Raw genomic sequence first — 19,239 nt, forward strand, 5'->3', positions numbered from 1 at the left:
ACGTCAGACATGCTTGAACCCTCGAACGGCTGATGAGAGATTTTGAGGTGATACTTTCGCTTTAAGGACTTCCCACGGTGCGAGACGTCACTCAGCGCTCTCAGGCGGCGTCATCAGCCTGTTTCAAGCTGAAAACCTCCACATTTCAGGCTCTATTGATCCAGGACGTCGTGAGAGAACAGAGAAGTTTCAGAAGAAGTCGGTTTCAGCATTTTATCCGGATATTCCACTGTTAAAGGAGATTTTTTTTAATGAAAGACATGCGGAAACACAGCCGCCGCGACGCTCCGCCACAGGACAAACACCTCTGTTGGAAGCCTTAAGGACAAGTTGGAACATGTCCAGCTGTTAAACAATCTCTCATATACTCACTCCACTGAAAGCCATCAACACAGGTGTTTTTCCTGTGCCGCCGCACGGCGCCGGCTGCGTCCTGACGCGCAGACCCGTCCGCACGTCTTTCATTAAAAAAATCTCCAACAGTGGAATATCCGGATAAAATGCTGAAACCGACTTCTTCTGAAACTTCTGTTCTCTCACGACGTCCTGGATCAATAGAGCCTGAAATGTGGAGGTTTTCAGCTTGAAACAGGCTGATGATACCGCCTGAGAGCGCTGAGCGACGTCTCGCACCGTGAAAAGTCCTTAAAGCGACAGAATCGCCTCAAAATCTCTCATCAGCCGTTAAAATTTTCACTGAAAACCAGCTTAATTTTTCGAACCATGTCCACTTCGGTGTCTCTCACAGGTTTAGAAAAAATTTGATCAGACAAAGGAATTCCGAAGAGGGGCTGGACGACTCCTCCCACAAGGAGTGCTCACAGGCGAATGACGTCACCGACAGGCGTGGAAAAACTCACGCATGCGCACGAGGGTTCAAGCATGACTGACGTAAAAACGAATCAAATCCATATAGTTTTTGAAAAAAAAAGGACCTATACTTTATGGACAGCCCTCGTATATGTATGTGTGTGTATAACTTTTCCTAATTTCTGTGCTATATACAGTAGTGTTCAGAATAATAGTAGTGCTATGTGACTAAAAAGATAATCCAGGTTTTTAGTATATTGTTATACATGGGAAACAAGGTACCAGTAGATTCTCACAAATCCAACAAGACCCAGCATTCATGATATGCACACTCTTAAGGCTATGAAATTGGGCTAGTAGTAGAAAAAAAAAAAAGAAAAGGGGGTGTTCACAATAATAGTGTGGCATACAGTCAGTGAGTGTGTCAATTTTGTGGAACAAACTGGTGTGAATCAGGTGTCCCTATTTAAGGATGAAGCCAGCACCTGTTGAACATGCTTTTTTTCTTTGAAAGATGAGGAAAATGGGACGTTCAAGACATTATTCAGAAGAACAGCATAGTTTGATTAAAAAGTAGATTGGAGAGGGGAAAACTTGTATGCAGGTGCAAAAAGTTATAGGTTGTTCATCTACAATGATCTCCAATGCTTTAAAATGGACAAAAAAAAAAAGACGTGGAAGAAAACGGGAAACCATCAAAATGTATAGAATAACCAGAATGGCAAAGGCTCACCCATTGATAAGCTCCAGGATGATCAAAGACAGTCTGGAGTTACCTGTAAGTGCTGTGACAGAAGATGCCTCTCTTTAGTCACACAGCACTACTATTCTGAACACTGTCACATTTCCATGGAGATTCCAAGAAGAAAGTCACTGAATCTTATAGTTACAGATAGCTCATGTTGGATATGAGTTGCATGTCCTGCTGTAACAATAATGAACGGTCTCTCTCTAGATGTTTAGCCTGCGCTTACATTTGGTGCATAAAGGAGCTGCATGAAGTTTTAAAATCCTATTCAATAGCCCGATAACTGCATTTAAACTGCTCACGTGTTTAGCTTGTGCTGTAACCCTGCGCTTATCCTCTACCGCTCGCCACTGCTCAGAAACAAGTGGCCTCTCTTGGTTAGGCCGAACCACCATTAAGACTTAATTTTGTGTGCATCCTGCTGTGGCCTCATCACCAAGAAGCGATCACTGCACCTATAGTAGTCCCACAACAAATCAATCAAATCAATTTTATTTATATAGCGCCGAATCACAACAGTTGCCCCAAGGTGCTTTATATTGTAAGGCAAAAGCCATACAATAATTACAGAAAAACCCCAAGGGTCAAAACGACCCCCTGTGAGCAAGCACTTGGCGACAGTGGGAAGGAAAAACTCCCTTTTAACAGGAAACCTCCAGCAGAATCAGGCTCAGGGAGGGGCAGTCTTCTACTGGGACTGGTTGGGGCTGAGGGGAGAGAATCGGGAAAAAGACATGCTGTAGAAGAGAGCAGAGATCAATCACTAATGATTAAATGCAGAGTGGTGCATACAGAGCAAAAAGAGGTGAATAAAAAGAAACCATCATGGGAACCCCCCAGCAGTCAGCATAATTAAGGGATGGTTCCGGGTCACCTGATCTAACCCTAACTATAAGCTTTAGCAAAAAGGAAAGTTTTAAGCTTAATCTTAAAAGTAGAGAGGGTGTCTGTCTCCCTAATCCGAATTGGGAGCTGGTTCCACAGGAGGAGCCTGAAAGCTGAAGGCTCTGCCTCCCATTCTACTCTTACAAACCCTAGGAACTACAAGTAAAGCCTCGGTCCCACCGAATAATGAAGGCTGAAGGAGGTGCCATGAATGGGTGTGGGGTAATTATTTCAAGAATGACCCATGTTTTCATCTATCATGTATCCACTATGAAGGTGCCTCTATGTGCCTCTCTGTACCCCTCGTGCCACGTAGCAGCCTCTAGTGAGCCAAGACCATGTATCATTACAGCCTTGAATGGCTTGCATCGGCCACATTAAGCCACGTAGTGCCATGATAACGCCATGTTGGCGCACGTTTAGGTATGAGTTTGGTCCAAACCTCCAGCCCTCCCTCACCTGGTCCCTTTAAAGTGTGGGTTTTCAATTCAGATTCACAGCAGCATTTAAAGATGTACGTTCTTTTATTTTTCTTTTAAACGCAGTCCAAAAATAGACACTCCACAGTTGTGCACTGTGCGCCAGGCTGCTGTCCACCTGTAATGCACCAGACCAGTTAGACCCGAACCACCGGTTCCTGGAGAGCCGTCTCTGCTCCTCGCTGGCTCCGCGGCTCGCTGGCTTTTTTTTTTTTTTCGGCTTTAAACACACAAAACTTTGTCCGTTTATTTCTGAAAAATCGCTCTTTTGCGTGCGTGCTGCTGTTGTCCTTTCATGGACAGCCGCCTCTCTGCTCTTTGTAAGTGGCTTCCTTTACATCCGTGGCTTGCTGGCTTTATTTTTTCCCTGGCTTTAAGCACAATCATTTTTACGTGAATCCACTTTAACTTTGTGTTCGTCCGTTTATTTCTGCAAAAGCGCTCTTTTGCGCGCACGCTGCTGTTGTCCTTTCATGGACAGCCGCGCTTCTTTTACATCCGTGGCTTGCTGGCTTTATTTTTTTTCCCTGGCTTTAAACAATCATTTTTACAATGTGAATCCACTTTTGACTGTGTTCGTCCGTTTATTTCTGCAAAAGCACTCTTCGGTGCGGTGCCGTTCTGTATTTAGAATGAGGTGGCCGTTTTATTATATACACCTGTGGATCATTTTCTATATATTTATTTATTTATTCCGCAGCTTAGAAGTCACCATGATACAACTTTTAACTTTGTGTTATGTCTTCAAACATTAAAAATAATTACCTTAAGCTGTTCAAAATACATCCCACATGGAGCAGGAAAGAGGAAAAAAAGTGTCCAGATGAAGCAGTCCTCTGTGATGCCAGAAGTGATTAGAAGTGTTTTCAACATCCAAGGTTTGGCAGAAAATGATCAATCCACTACAAAATATAGAGTCCAGCGCACAGAGCAGGTGCAACTGTGTGCACAGGAGGAGGAGCCGCTCCAAAAATAGCCTCTCAGGTCCTGCAAAGGTGCCAGGCGCACAGATAATGGACTTTTTGCAGACTCGTAAGCACCACGGAAATGCCTCTAAGCCGTCGAAGTAACTCGAACACAAACTGTGCCACGCTGTTGTTGCTAAATTTTGAACATCTTGAAATTAGCGCCATGCTCAGGAGGAGCCTCGTTAACTGAAGATAATGCCTCTAAGAGCCACTCTGAGCCACTATAATGCCACGATAGCTCACGAAACAAAAAAACAGGGTGCGTGGCTCCTTCTTAACTCCTCCTCCACTCGGTGGGACCGACCCGTAAGCCTGCAGTCTGAGAGCGAAGCGCTCTATTGGGGTGATATGGTACTGTGAGGTCCCTAAGCTAAGATGGGACCTGATTATTCAAAACCTTATAAGAAGAATTTTAAATTCTATTTTGGAATTAACAGGCAGTCAATGAAGAGAGGCCAATATGGGTGAAATATGCTCTCTCCTTCTAGTCCCTGTCAGTACTCTAGCTGCAGCATTTTGAATTAACTGAAGGCTTTTCGGGGAACTTTTAGGACAACCTGATAATGAATTACAATAGTCCAGCCTAGAAGAAATAAGAGACAAGACCTTTCTAATTTAGAGATATTGTGCAAATGCAAAAAAGCAGTTCTACATATTTGCTTAATATGCGCATTGAAGGACATATCCTGATCAAAAATGACTCCAAGATTTCTCACAGTACTACTGGAGGTCAGGGTAATGCCATCCAGAGTAAGGATCTGGTTAGACACCATGTTTCTAAGATTTGTGGGGCCAAGTACAATAACTTCAGTTTTATCTGAATTTAAAAGCAGGAAATTAGAGGTCATCCATGTCTTTAAGTCTGAAAGACATTCCTACAGTTTAACTAACTGGTGTGTGTCCTCTGGCTTCATGGATAGATCAAGCTGGGTATCATCTGCGTAACAATGCGTCTTTCAACTTCCAATATTCAGTAGTTTTCCCTCCAACAAATCATCAAAACCGAGACGGTATCGAAGCGCAATCGAAGCTATTACTTACGCACATTTTCATTGGTTATTACAAAGCTTATGACCAATCAGCGCAAAGGTTATATATGCGTTTCTCCCGCCCTTACATGTATGTTTGTTGACAAGTGTGCCATGGTGAAAGTGGAGAATGCTGCAAATCAAGTAAGTCTAGTTATGAAAAAATATTTTGGTCACAAAAATACACATGTACAGTAGATGGTCTTAGTAAGGGTTTACAGTTTGAATTATAGATATGAACACCTGGCATTTATAGTAGTTTTTAATATCATTTTAGTGCAATTTACATGTTTTAAAACAGCAAAAATGCTTTGGCTTCAGGGGGACTTTGTCCCCGACCCCCTGGCCAGGGCTCCACCCTGGACCCTGGCTTATTTTCCTCTGAAAATCGAATTTGCCAATCTCATCCCTGTACATTATAATTGCATATTCAACAGTTGAAATGAAGATCACCTAATTTGCCAACACATGGTCTGGAGTAAAATGTCAAACTGGGTTTTGGACTTCCAGGCATTTGTTTCATTTACTTTGTCATTTTAAATTACAACGTAATGGCTTATACTCCTGGACATATGTAGATGGAGGATAAACCTGAAGTTATGTTGTTAAGACAGATTTCTGTCTATTGGGCTGCCAAAACGTAGCGTTGATGCAAGATTAAAAAAATTAAAAATACTGCATCCTTGGGACACATCTGTGCCACCTTCAAAATGTTTTTAAAAACCTATTTTTAGAATGTTTTGTTTCTGTGTGTCCACAAGTTTACAAACATACTTTTCTTTCAAAGTCTGAGTGTCCTCCCTGTGGTCAAATTAAAAACAGCTGCAGACCTGTGACACACTAACAAACTTTTTTTTCTTACGAAAATATGCCTAAAATCTCTTCCAGACAATGGCATGATGTACAGTATGCTCATAAAATCTTACCTCTCAATCAGGTTGCGTTTTCCACGTAAATGTGCAAGTTCTTGGTTGTTCCTGCTCAGACTGCAAGTCAGGGTGAATCTAGATGGAAAGAGGGTGTTGTGGGGGAGGGAGTGCCATTCACAACACCCCTTGATTAACAGTCCACTTTTGAAGACATTTTTCATACATTTCTTTGATTCAAAACCTGAGCCTCTATTTTTCCTGAAGTGCTCAGACCCAGTACCAAAACAAGGCAGGCCTTTATTCAAGGTGGGCGATTATTAACAAAATGCTGCCTGTGGCATAATGTGTTAGTTTCACACATCTCTGGGTGTGGTGAACGCTCTGTGTGGCTACAAACCCTCTCCGGAGCCAGATGTGCACTTCCTAAATGACAGACCACAATGGCGGTAATTGGTAAGTTTTTGCAGTGCGCACATGATTACATTTGGATCATGGATTAGATGTGTACTGTTTGGCAGAAAAGTCCACAAATGTGACCAACTTTACAACAGTCGGAAAAAGGCGTTCAAATGACCCACAATTCCTGGAGGGAAATTGCATCTACAGTAGTGTTCAGAATAATAGTAGTGCTATGTGACTAAAAGATTAATCCAGGTTTTGAGTATATTTCTTACATGGGAAACAAGGTACCAGTAGAGTCTCACAAATCCAATAATAGCAGCATCTGCTGTTGATGCTACAAACTCAAAACTATTATGTTCAAACTGCTTTTTTAGCAATCCTGTGAATCAATAAACTAGTATTTAGTTGTATAACCACAGTTTTTCATGATTTCTTCACATCTGTGAGGCATTAATTTTGTTGGTTTGGAACCAAGATTTTGCTTGTTTACTAGTGTGCTTGGGGTCATTGTCTTGTTGAAACACCCATTTCAAGGGCATGTCCTCTTCAGCATAAGGCAACATGATCTCTTCAAGTATTTAGACATATCCAAACTGATCCATGATACCTGGTATGCGATATATAGGCCCAACACCATAGTAGGAGAAACATGCCCATATCATGATGCTTGCACCACCATGCTTCACTGTCTTCACTCTGAACTGTGGCTTGAATTCAGAGTTTGGGGGTCGTCTCACAAACTGTCTGCGGCCCTTGGACCCAAAAGAACAATTTTACTCTATCAGTCCACAAAATATTCCTCCATTTCTCTTTAGGCCAGTTGATGTGTTGTTTGACAAATTGTTACCTCTTCTGGACATCTTTTATTTAACAGAGGGACTTTGTGGGGGATTCTTGCAAATAAATTAGCTTCACACAGACGTCTTCTAACTGTCACAGCACTTACAGGTAACTCCAGACTGTCTTTGATCATCCTGGAGCTGATCAATGGGTGAGCCTTTGCCATTCTGGTTATTCTTCTATCCGTTTTGATGGTTGTTTTCCATTTTCTTCCACACGTCTCTGGTTTTTTGTCTATTTAAAGCATTGGAGATCATTGTAGATGAACAGCCTATAATTTTTTGCACCTGCATATAAGTTTTCCCCTCTCCAATCAACCTTTTAATCAAACTACGCTGTTCTTCTGAACAATGTCTTGAACGTCCCATTTTCCTCAGGCTTTCAAAGAGAATACATAGGGGACACCTGATTCACACCTGTTTGTTCCACAAAATTGACGAACTCACTGACTGAATGCACTATTATTGTGAACACCCCCTTTTCTTTTCTTTTTTTTTACTAATAGCCCAATTTCATAGCCTTAAGAGTGTGCATATCATGAACGCTTGGTCTTGTTGGATTTGTGAGAATCTACTGAATCTACTGGTACTTTGTTTCCCATGTAACAATAATAAATATACTCAAAACCTGGATTAATCATTTTAGTCACATAGCACTACTATTATTCTGAACACTACTGTACTGTTTGTTTGGAGGTTTGTGATTGTACAAAGTAGCATGCTCATGTCACACCCCTACTGTTAGGACAAGATGACAGCCACCAACATGACTTACAACTTTAAAAGGGTCAGGCCCACGATGTCCTTGCATGGCCACGAAGTTGTAGAATTATAAATCAGGCTTGAACATGCCACTGTGCAGTGGACTTGGGGAAGAAAAGTGACTTAACCAAATGTAATTCTTTTTAATGCACATAATGTCCTGTGCTTATTTAAGGCAGGTGTTAATTTTTTTTTTTTTTTTTCTCTGTGCGGCGCTTGCGAGGCATATAGCATCCAGGTTGTCTGTCCTTCTGTCTGTAATTCATTCGGCGCAACGTAGCTTGGCACCTATTACTCGCAAAAACTTCATATTTGGTGGGTACATACCTTGGAGGAGTACTTCGCATGGGTTCAAAGGCCGGTGACCTTGACCTACTTTTAAAAAATTACCAATAGTTGCATTTGATAGTAAGACCTGGAGGGGGGTGATCGGGAAGCATGGCCTCCCCGATCTGAACCTGAGTGGTGTTCAGTTGTTGGACTTCTGTGCTAGTCATAGTTTGTCCATCCCGAACACCATGTTCGAACACAAGCATGTCCATAAGTGCACATGGCACCAGGACACCCTGAGCCGGAGATCGATGATCGACTTTGTAGTCGTATCATTTGGCCTTCGGCCACATGTCTCGGACACTCAGGTGAAGAGAGGAGCTGAGCTGTCGACCGATCACCACCTGGTGGTGAGTTAGATCCGCTGGGAGGGGAGGAAGCCGGTCAGACCTGGCAGGCCCAAATGTATTGTGAGGGTCTGCTGGGAACGACTGGCGGAACCTTGTGTCAGCGAGGTCTTCAACTCCCACCTCCGGGAGAGCTTCCAGATCCCGGGGGAGGTTGGAGATATGGAGTCCGAGTGGACCATGTTCTCCACCTCCATTGTCGATGCGGCTGCTGGTAGCTGTGGTCGCAAGGTCTCTGGTGCCTGTCGAGGCGACAATCCCCGGACCCGGTGGTGGACGCCGGCAGACATGGGGCCAAATACAAAAGTATTTGTATTTGAAAATACTTTAATACATTTTTCGGAGTATTTGTATTTTCTGATTTTGAATTCAAAGTATTTGTTTTTGTATTTCAAATACATCGCCGATCCAAAGTATTTGTTGTGTGGGCCGCCAGAAGAGGAGTTACTGCTGGCCCACCACCAGAGGGCGCCCTGCCTGAAGTGCAGGCTTCAGGCACGAGAGGGCGCTGCCGCCACGGACACAGCCGGGGGTGACAGCTGTCACTCATTATCTCATGACAGCTGTCACCCATCTTCACTTCATCATTCCACTCCATAAAAACCGGACGTCATCTCCACCTCGTTGCCGAGATATCATCTACCTGTGAAGGTAACTTTCTCAGCCGTTGTTTTTGTCTTTTCAGACAATGTTTGCTTCTGTATTGTTTGCAGTCAGTTCTGTGAGTGCTCGCAGCTGGAGGCTGAGTTTGTGATACGTGGAGAGCTGACGTCTTCGCTCCCCCACGCCAAACTGTTGATAAGTACTCACTACTACTGCACGTGCCAGTTTTCTGGATTAGAGGTGGAGGTGGTATTCCCACCATTGTTGTTACTGGGTGCGCACGCACCCACATCTTACTGTTTTGGCTCCTCGCCAGCAGTACCAGATCCGACATTCGGAGACGGTGGCCACCTGGGAACTCGGGACTTGGCGGCGCTAGTATTCTCCAGGTTCGGTGGCGGAGGAAATCGTGTGGTTCCGGTTCTTCTCAGGACAGACGTCTTCTATCCTCAAGCCTGCCCACACGTCACCTTTGTGGACTGACTGACTGCATAAATTCTGTAATCCTCTGTGTTTTGGTTGTGCTCTTTCACAACAGTTAAGTGTTCATATTGGACTCTTTCATTGTCCGTTCATTTACGCCCCCTGTTGTGGGTCCGTGTCACTACACTTTCCCAACAGTATTTCCAAATACTTTTACAAATAACTTTTTTAAATACTTTTCAAACTTGGGAATCTCTGTGATACCGTGTTGAATATAGATTGTGATAGTTTGATTATTGCCTGTGATATTATAATAGTGAATTTGTGATAAAACATTCAATCCTTTACTTATCAATAGTATTTGGTCATGCTATTTTCACAATAAATTGTCACCGGTTTATCAGTTTTTGTGTTGATTTGTTGTTTATAGTTCATAGAAAGTATTTGTATTTGAAATTCTCAAAATATAAAGTATTTGTATTTGAAAAAGTACAAAGTATTTGGAATTTGAAAATCTAAAGTATTTTTATTTAAATACAATGCAAAGTATTTGACCCCATGTCTGGACGCCGGAAGTAAGGGATGCCGTCAAGCTGAAGGAGTCCAACTTGTCTTTGTTGGTAAGTGGGACCCTGGAGGCAGCTGATAGGTACCGGCAAGCCAAGCGTGCTGCAGCCTGTGCGGTTGCAGAGGCAAAAACTCTGGTTTGGGAGGAGTTCGGGGAGGCCATGGAGGACTATCGGTCGGCCTCAAAGAAATTCTGAAAAAACCATCCGACGCCTCAGGAGGCAGAAGCAGCTCTCCACCGGCACTGTCTATGGTGCCGGTGGGGAGCTATTGACCCTGACTGGGGATGTTGTCGGCGGTGGAAGGAATACTTCGTGGATCTCCTCAATCCCACTGTCACATCTTCCAAGAGGAAGCAGAGACTGGGGACTCGGAGGTGGACTCATCCATCACCCAGGTCGAAGTCAAGAATTGGTCAGAAAGCTCCTCGGTGGCAAGGCTCCTGGGGTGGATGGAATCCGTCCTGAGTACCTTAAGTCTCTGGATGTTGCGGGACTGTCTTGGTTGACATGCCTCTGCAACATTGCGTGGTGTTCGGGGACAGTGCCTCTGGATTGGCAGACCGGGGTGGTGGTCCCTCTGTTTAAGAAGGAGGACTGGAGGGTGTGTTCCAACTACAGGGGGATCACACTCCTCAGCCTCCCCGGTAAGGTCTATTCCAGAGTACTGGAGAGGAGAATTCGACTGATAGTCGAACCTCGGATTCAGGAGGAGCAGTGTGGTTTTCGTCCTGGTCGTGGCACACTGAACCAGCTCTACACCCTCCATCGGGTGCTCGAGGGTTCATGGGAGTTCGTCCAACCAGTCCACATGTGCTTTGTGGATCTGGAGAAGGCGTTCAACCGTGTCCCTCGGGGCACCCTGTGGGGGGTGCTCCGGGAGTACGGGGTTCTTTGCTAAGGGCTATCTGGTCCCTGTACAACCGCAGCAGGAGCTTTGTTCACATTGCCGGTAGTACGTCAAATCCACACATCAAATGTGAAAACGATAGAATACCCCAAAAAATGACTAATAGTAATGGACACAATTTTACACAAAAATGGTTCAGTACAGTTCAGTATTAATTTAATGAAATAACTAGTGACGGTAATGAGGAGGATATTTTTTAAAACATTTTTATTACGTTTCAGTTTTACATAGAACGAAACAACAACAGCAATCAGATTCTGAAATCTGCCAATCCAGATCCGGATCACCTCCAAAATTTAATGGGGTCTTCTATGTCCCTAATAAGATTGCTGTGGTGAAAATTTGGTGAGAATCTGTGAAGTAGTTTTGATGTAATCCTTCAAAGGGTATATAAGTCTTGCTCCAGAATCTGGATGTGGATTCGCATCTGGATCATCTCCATGGAGTTTTCCATGGCCTAATCAATGGGCGAATCCATGAAGTAGTTTTAACGTAATTCAAAACTATATAAAGTGAAATCTTGATCCAGAATCTGGATTCAGACCCAGATCACCCCCAGAATTTGATGGAGTGCTTCCATGGCCTAATATGTATTATGTGTTAAATTTCATCAAAATCTGTGCAGTAGTTTTGACATAATGCTAAACTGCTAATCCTTCAAAGCCTATATAAAGTGAAACTTGATCTAGAGTACAGATCAACTCCAACTTTAATGGGTTCTTCCGTGGCCTAATATTTATTGGTGGTGAAAATGTCATCACAATCTGTTAAGTAGTTTTGGCGTAATCCTGCTAACAGACAGAACAAATAAATAAACTCAGGCAATTTTATTACATTCCCTGGCGGACGTAATAAATCAACCAAATGTCCGACAAACCAAATAATGTGCAGCCCAAGAACTGTCCGCAGAGGGGGAAAAAAAAAAACTCTCTGCAGAGGAAAGATGAAAATGCGAAAAGGTGTGTTTTGGTCCCAATATGGATATTCCGGATGATTTTCTCATGGATAGTACGACAATGAACAGCAGCTAAAGCAGCCAGGTTAATGAGGATGCACTGGCTAAATTGCGAGAGCAGCGCGCACCAGCTAGCCGACACGACAAAAGTTAAGTGAGCCAACTTTTCATGTACGCGTTACGTGTTGTGTATCTCAGTAAAAAGTGATAATAATGCAAATAACATGCTGTTGTCGTGCGGCATGCATTTTCTTAGTCCCTCCGTTCACGGCCAGTCGCCCGCAATGACAGATATTAAAGTTATGTATTGTTGTAAATATATGTACATGAAAGGTTTATCTTTGACCCGTTGTGTGACTGTCATGCCCAACTGCGCTGTGTTTGCGCTTGTGATGGAGGGCTGTATGTGGGGTTAATCTACTGTCTCGTGTCGTTTCTCAGATCAGTTGTTGGTTTGGTTTTGTGGTATGCAGGAGATCACTTGACCGAGGGTCTATACGTTCAAATAATAATTAAAAATACTGTCATCACTCTTTACTCTTAATCAGTCAGTCTCTTACAACGGTGTAGCCTAAATACATGAGCTTTCCAGGAGCGCACCCAATTCATTACGCACGCTCAGAGGCATGCGTACCCTCCGGTGCGCACTTTTTTTGGGGGGGCGACCCCACCCCCTGTGATAAACTCATCGCCCCCTTAATATTTTTTTTCTGGTGCCGAGCCTGCATATTCCACAAGTTTAAAAAAAAAAAAAAAAAATCAAATGTCATTACAAGTCAAGAAAATATTTCTGTTGTTTCCTAATATTTGTCACATTTTTCAAAGGAACGTCTGAGACAGTAGGTTATCCGCTTCATAGCATCAAGTTCATGTACACTGTCCATCCAGTCGGAAAGAGTTGGTGACTCAAGCCTCAGCCAGTTCTATGTTGCAGCCCTTCTTGCAGGCTGCCTGTAATATTTGCAAAAGGTATCTCTTTTTTTTTAATCCGATCCAGCTGGGATGTTGCCCAAATAAAACACACCGAAGCTCTCCTCCAAAAGTTGCCTCATGATTTGTTGCACAGTTTTAATCACATCTGTCCAGTAGGGGGAGATATTTGGGCAATCCCAGAAAATATGGAATTATTTGGCCCTTGTTATAAGGTGCATTTTATGTGCAAATCAGATTTGGGAAGGTGATGGTCTCGTGGCTAAGCATTGACATTGAGACCAGAGGATCCTTGGTTCAAATCCCAGCCTGACCAGAAAATCACTCAGGGCCCTCGGGCAAGGTCCTTAATCCCTAGTTGTTCCCAGTGTGTAGTGAGCGCCTTGTATGGCAGCACCCTAACATTGGGGTGAATGGAGGCATTACTGTAAAGCACTTTGAGTGTCTGATGCAGTTTGAAAAGCGCTATAAATATGCAGTCTCAGTTACCATTTGATTTATTGATGGAAAAAAAATTCCTCTAAATTTATTTATTACACAAAACGCTGAAGACCAGGGCTGGACTGGAACAAAAATCTGGCTTTTGGTCCAAACAGGGGCCCACCACTACAATCCACATGGCAGATACTGTGCCAACTCGCTCCCCGCTGAAGTACACATATAAACACACAAGCCCTTAATAACAGTACTATACTAATACAATAACATGCTGTTGTCGTGCGGTATGCATTTTCTGAGTCCCTCCGTTCATTGCCCAGTCGCCCAAAGGACCGATATTCGCCCAAGTTAGCAGAATGTTTAGGGCGACTGGGCATGAACGTAAAGCATGTTATTTGCATTATTATCGCTTTACTGAGATACACAACACATAACGCATACATAACAAGTTGGCTCACTTTAACTTTTGGTCGTTCGCTGGCTCTCCGAATTCAGCAGCTCGTCCTCATCAAGCTGGCTGCTTGGCTGCGCTGTTCATTGTCGTACTATCCATGAGAAAATCAGCCGAAATATCCATATTGGGACCAACAAACACACTTCTCGCCTTTTTATGTTTTCCTCTGGGGACAGTTCTTTGGCTGCGGTGTGCGCTATGGTGTCATTTGTTTACGCACAGTCGGGGCGGCAGTGCCGGATTTAGACTTCCCAGGGCCTGGGGCCATACCATTTCTTTGGGCCGCCAGTGGGCAATGACCCATATTCCTTCCCATATTTTTAAGAAAAACATAGTTACTGGACTGTAAATCTGTAATATTCTATATCAGATGACAATTCTATAGTCAGATAATTCAATATATTAAATGTCTTCCAGTTCTTTGCAATATTAAGTTAAAAGTATGACACAAATGTCAACTCTTGAGCTGTTTAAAGACAGATTTAGTGTGTGAATGCCTCATTCTCTCATTCAATTACACCTGAACACTGAACAGTATAAGCATTATAACTTATAAGTCATAAATATCACATTAGAGCTTATGTTATGTGTCGGACGCAGGACGGAGAACCGACCAGCGTTTGAAGGACCCAGTATGAAATAAGCAGAGCACGGTACAAAGGATAACTGAATTTAATAACATAACAGTGAGTGCTACAATATAACAAATGAGTGCGCGGTCTGGCATGGTGGAATGACGGTGTGCTCCCAGCAGCACAAACGGTCCGGAGCCAGAAACAGTTCGGACCCAAGGACCCCGCCGACACCCCCCAGGTGGCCGCGACAAAACCGAGTCTGTGAAAGAAGAAACCATTATGTGAATCCACACTCCACACACAGAGAGACCACTCAAAGGTGTACATAAACAGCAAACACTTCCTGGCTTAATCACTAATCAGCTTCCCACCCTGCAGGCATGGAACACCCAGTTCACATTCTTCACTGCAGTGGAAGCTGATTAAACGACTAACATAACAGCTCAATATAATAAGGTGTGAGGGACACCACATTTACTGACTGTACTAATGTTAGTCACAAAACCTAACGTACCTCAGGAAGTGTGCTGACGAGTGTGAGACTGTCACCCCCTCCTCTTTCACAGACCATAGCATCAACCTGGTACGGTCTCTGCATCCATGGATGATGAGATGGCTCTCGAGACGAACGATCTCACCTGTCTGGTCACAAGGTCAAGTCTCTGGCAAATACACACTGTGTACTCCAGCCTTAAATGCAACCATGCCCAATCCATGTAGGTGCACCACAGCTGTGAGTCCTGACGAGCTGCACATGACCAACCTCAGGTGATCAGGGTGAGGTCCTGATAGCTCAGCCACACAGCCACTCAGTCCTGAATGCAAGCCACCTGGAAGGAAAAACAAAAGACAGAACAGAAGACAGAAACAAAAGGCAGCCAGCACCCCCAGCCATACAACAGCACCCCACCCTCACGGGAAGCCTCCCGCGACCACACAAACCTGGCCCAGGGAGAAACACCCCCCTCCAGGGACCATGGCTGGAAACCGTATCTGCGTTCATCTTCCAACAGAATCTTCATCTAACAGAACGGTTGACGTCTTCTCCTCTGACTGCATCTTTGCCCTTGTTTCTGTCAGTCAATTTGCACAGGTGTGACCAGGAGTTCTTGAACCTGTGCGGTCAGCCTTTGTCCAACCATGTTTAAAGTCTGATTAGTCATAAAACAAAAAAGACAAACACAAACAACCAAACCACCCCCCCCCTCCCCAGAGGACCGTCCCATCAAACCCTGGGAAGAGGAGAAAAGAAAAACAACCCAAACTTAAGCCTGCAAAAAAAAATGCTAACACCCCCCCCCCCCCCCCCCCCCCAACGACATGTAGGGACCAACACCCCCCAGAGGACATCCCGCCAGCTCCAGGAGTAATAACCACAGCCGAGGTCCCTCTGGGATCCAAAGTCACCCACGGGGACGCCCAGCGCCTCCCAGAGGACCGTTCCATCAACCCCAGGAGGCGCCCCCCCTCATGACCAACGGAACCCAGCCCCGGCCGTCTATGGCTAGATGGACCCACAGCCCTTTCCCCCCAGAGTGTTCCTTGACAGTGACAATTCCTTGTTACAAAATGATAACCAATTCGACCATGAGCCCCAAGAACAAGGGGAAGTACATACAGAGGCAGCTGTAAGACCAAAGGAAATGTATGCTATAACTGATCAGTCTGGAAGAGAAATAAGAAAATCCTCCCGTGAAAGACATTTTACACCTAAAATGCAGAACTCAAGGAACAGGAGTTAGACCAAAAGCAAAAGAAGTTCCAATCACTCTATGACAAGTGGAAAACTAAAGTAAGAGATACTCGCACAAGATTAAAGGAAGCATGCTCAGGAAAGGACTTGTGTGACATGATGGATGATGTTGAAATGCTTGATTCCGAATTGAAAGAAACCTATGACAACATTAGAAGGCAAGCCGTCCCAAGTCAAGAAATTCGGAGGAAAGTTGATGCATGCTCTGCTGTAACTTTGGACTTGGTGCGGTTAATGAGACTACGACTAATAGAAGAAGAAATGGGTTTGATGCTGTAGCAGAAAAGGCAAGATTACGTATGCTCCTTGATAACGAATATGCCAGATCAATATATGGATCTACTGCTTCCAGAGTAACTACACACAGCCTTCATTCTGACCATCTCTCTGAGTCACCTAGCATCTCAAACAAGAGAGCGGAGACGGCCGCACAACTAGCTGCAAAGAAAGCCGAAATGGAATTGGAAGAAGCTATTGAAGCTCATCGTCAACAATTGAAAAAACTTGAAAACCAAAGAGACATTGAAGTAATGCAGGCAAAGCTGAAAGTCTACACAGAAGAGGAGATTAAAGAAAAAAGTGAGAGATGTGCACACGGCAAGTAAGCCCTACGCTGTCCACCTCTTACATTGAACGTGATGATCAGCCAGTCACAAAAAATGAGTCAGCCATTGTACAGATGGTTCAAGAGTCAATAGCTCTCACTCGGTTACCTGCCCCAGAGCCTGCTGTGTTTTACGGTGAACCTTTAAAGTTCATAGAGTGGAGCACAAGTTTTAAGGCTCTAATAGAGAGACGATGCTCAAATCCTGCAGACAGGCTATTTTATCTGCAAAAATACATAGCAGGAGAAGCTAAATCTACTCTTGAAGGTAGTTTCTACCGTAAAGATGAGGAAGCCTATAAGGAAGCATGGGATAGGCTCAATGCAAGATATGGTCATTCATTTGTAGTGCAACGTGCTTTCAGAGAGAAACTCAACAAATGGCCAAAAATCGGGGGAAAAGAGTATGTCAAACTGAGAGAATTCAGTGATTTCCTGCAAACATGTAGCAATGCCATGCCTCACATAAAAGGTCTACAAGTGCTAGATGATTGTGAGGAGAACCAGAAGTTGTTGGTCAAACTCCCAGATTGGATAACGTCCAGGTGGAATCGCTATGTAACAGAACAGCTGGATAAAAGTGAGAACTATCCAAGCTTTAAAGACTTTGCCTCCTTTATCTCTAAGGAGGCACGCATAGCCTGTAACCAGTGTCGTCCTTACACGCTTTAAAGCCACCTGCAGAAATCCTAGCAAGAGAAACAAAACGCACAAAGCAAATGCCTTTGTCACCCGTGTAAAGGCTTCAGACACTGCAACCTTCACAGCTAAGTCTGACATAGAGGAAATAAAGATAAGAGACACTGATAAGCAAAAGAAAAGAGACATACCGCCACAAAACTCCAGCACAAGCAAGTGCATTTGCTGTGGAGAAAATCACACCATACATAAATGTCCAAGGCTAACAGAAATGTCTGTGGATGATAAGAAAAACTATGTACATGAAAACAAACTGTGCTTGCATGCCTGAGGACAAGGTTAGAACGATGGAGTCCATTCGGAATTAATAACTTCAAAGCGAACACTGTTTTGTTTTATTTATGTCCAGAGATCAAGGATACAGTGACCAATTTCATATTTATTTACTTTAAGACTCAATAAAATGCATAGAAAACCTGTAAAGCCTACTTTTAGTACAAAATTCACAAGAGGTATCAATAAGGGGTTCGATAAGCAGAATCGATAATGGCATCAATATCAATAAAATCTTATCAATACCATCCCTAGTTACATCTGTAATAAACATAACTTTACAGATACAATATGTGACTCATAACAAGGAATGAAAATGCAACTGTTTAAATTACAATATATATTATGATGATTACATTGAGACAAGATTCCAAATGTGTTCTATACCGCACACGTGTAAGAGACTATCTGTAGCTGTAGATAATGTCTCTGATTCTGGGAGTGATGAGAGAATGCTTTCATTAGCAAAGTTCTGAGAGCAAATGCGTCATCGGCTACGAAATTATTTTATGTAGCGGGACAAAGCGGGGCACATTGGCACGATGAATTGCTCAACAGTGCTGGGGATCAAATTCTTGCAAGTGCCTTACTTGAATAAAAATTAATTTGGACTTGTGTAAACTTTTTGGCTGGATGTATGTATAAATGCCTTTTAGCATTAAGTGGTTTTGGGGGGGGGGGCAGTTTGTGTGGATCTGTTGACATCTGCCCATGGTGAAAAACGGTAGCGGTTTAAAATATTCCTGTTGATTGGTTATTCTCTGTGGGAGAAGGCTCAGGTGCCATGCCAAATCTTATGGTCATGAAAGTGATGCTTTTTATTCTGGCATCATGTTGGCAACATGTAAACAATAGGGAAATACAAAGGTTGGAAACATTATTGAAAAGTAATTATTGTTGACAGGTTTACAGAGGTCTTTTGAAGTATACCTTTACTCTGCCAACTCGAGGACGGAAACCATTGCCAATCAGCTCATCATGCTCTGCACATAGATGCTAAGCATACTCAATTGGTGGGTGTTTTGATCGACTTTCTGAAGGCTTTTTTGAAATCAGCCTGGGTTTTATTGTTGTACTCAATCTAATTTCAGTGTGGCTTCTAAAGATGATGGTGCTTCGCGGGGCTATTGAAAAGATGCTGTGTAGACATGTCATTCTTGAATACTGAAGTTGCACTTGATACTTTTTCTCTAGCAGCAGTTTTAAATAATGACATCTACAGTTTATCCCAAGCTGGTCTGATTCAAATCAGCTGCAAAAAACAAATCAAAAAGACATCAAAAATGATCTTTTTAGAAATTGGTGCTTAAAAACTTAAGACTTCTTATAATAAGGAAGCCTTAAAGCTGCAGCCTGTAAGTGCATATGGCTAAATGTGCCAATTCAACATGCAGATCCACCTTGGATTTGCTGTGGTGACCCAGAGTGCAAAACAAGGAAGCAGCCAAATGGACTTACTAGGAATAAAATGCTTTCAAATAATGGACAAGAACATTTTCCAAACTGAGAATCTCCATTCAGATAATGGGACATGTTAGTTGTCGTCATTATATTTAGCGTGGAATAATTGTACATGTTGTATGTACACT

Source organism: Thalassophryne amazonica, chromosome 5 (genome assembly GCF_902500255.1).
Source record: "Thalassophryne amazonica chromosome 5, fThaAma1.1, whole genome shotgun sequence".
In the NCBI taxonomy this organism is placed as follows: Eukaryota; Metazoa; Chordata; class Actinopteri; order Batrachoidiformes; family Batrachoididae; genus Thalassophryne; species Thalassophryne amazonica.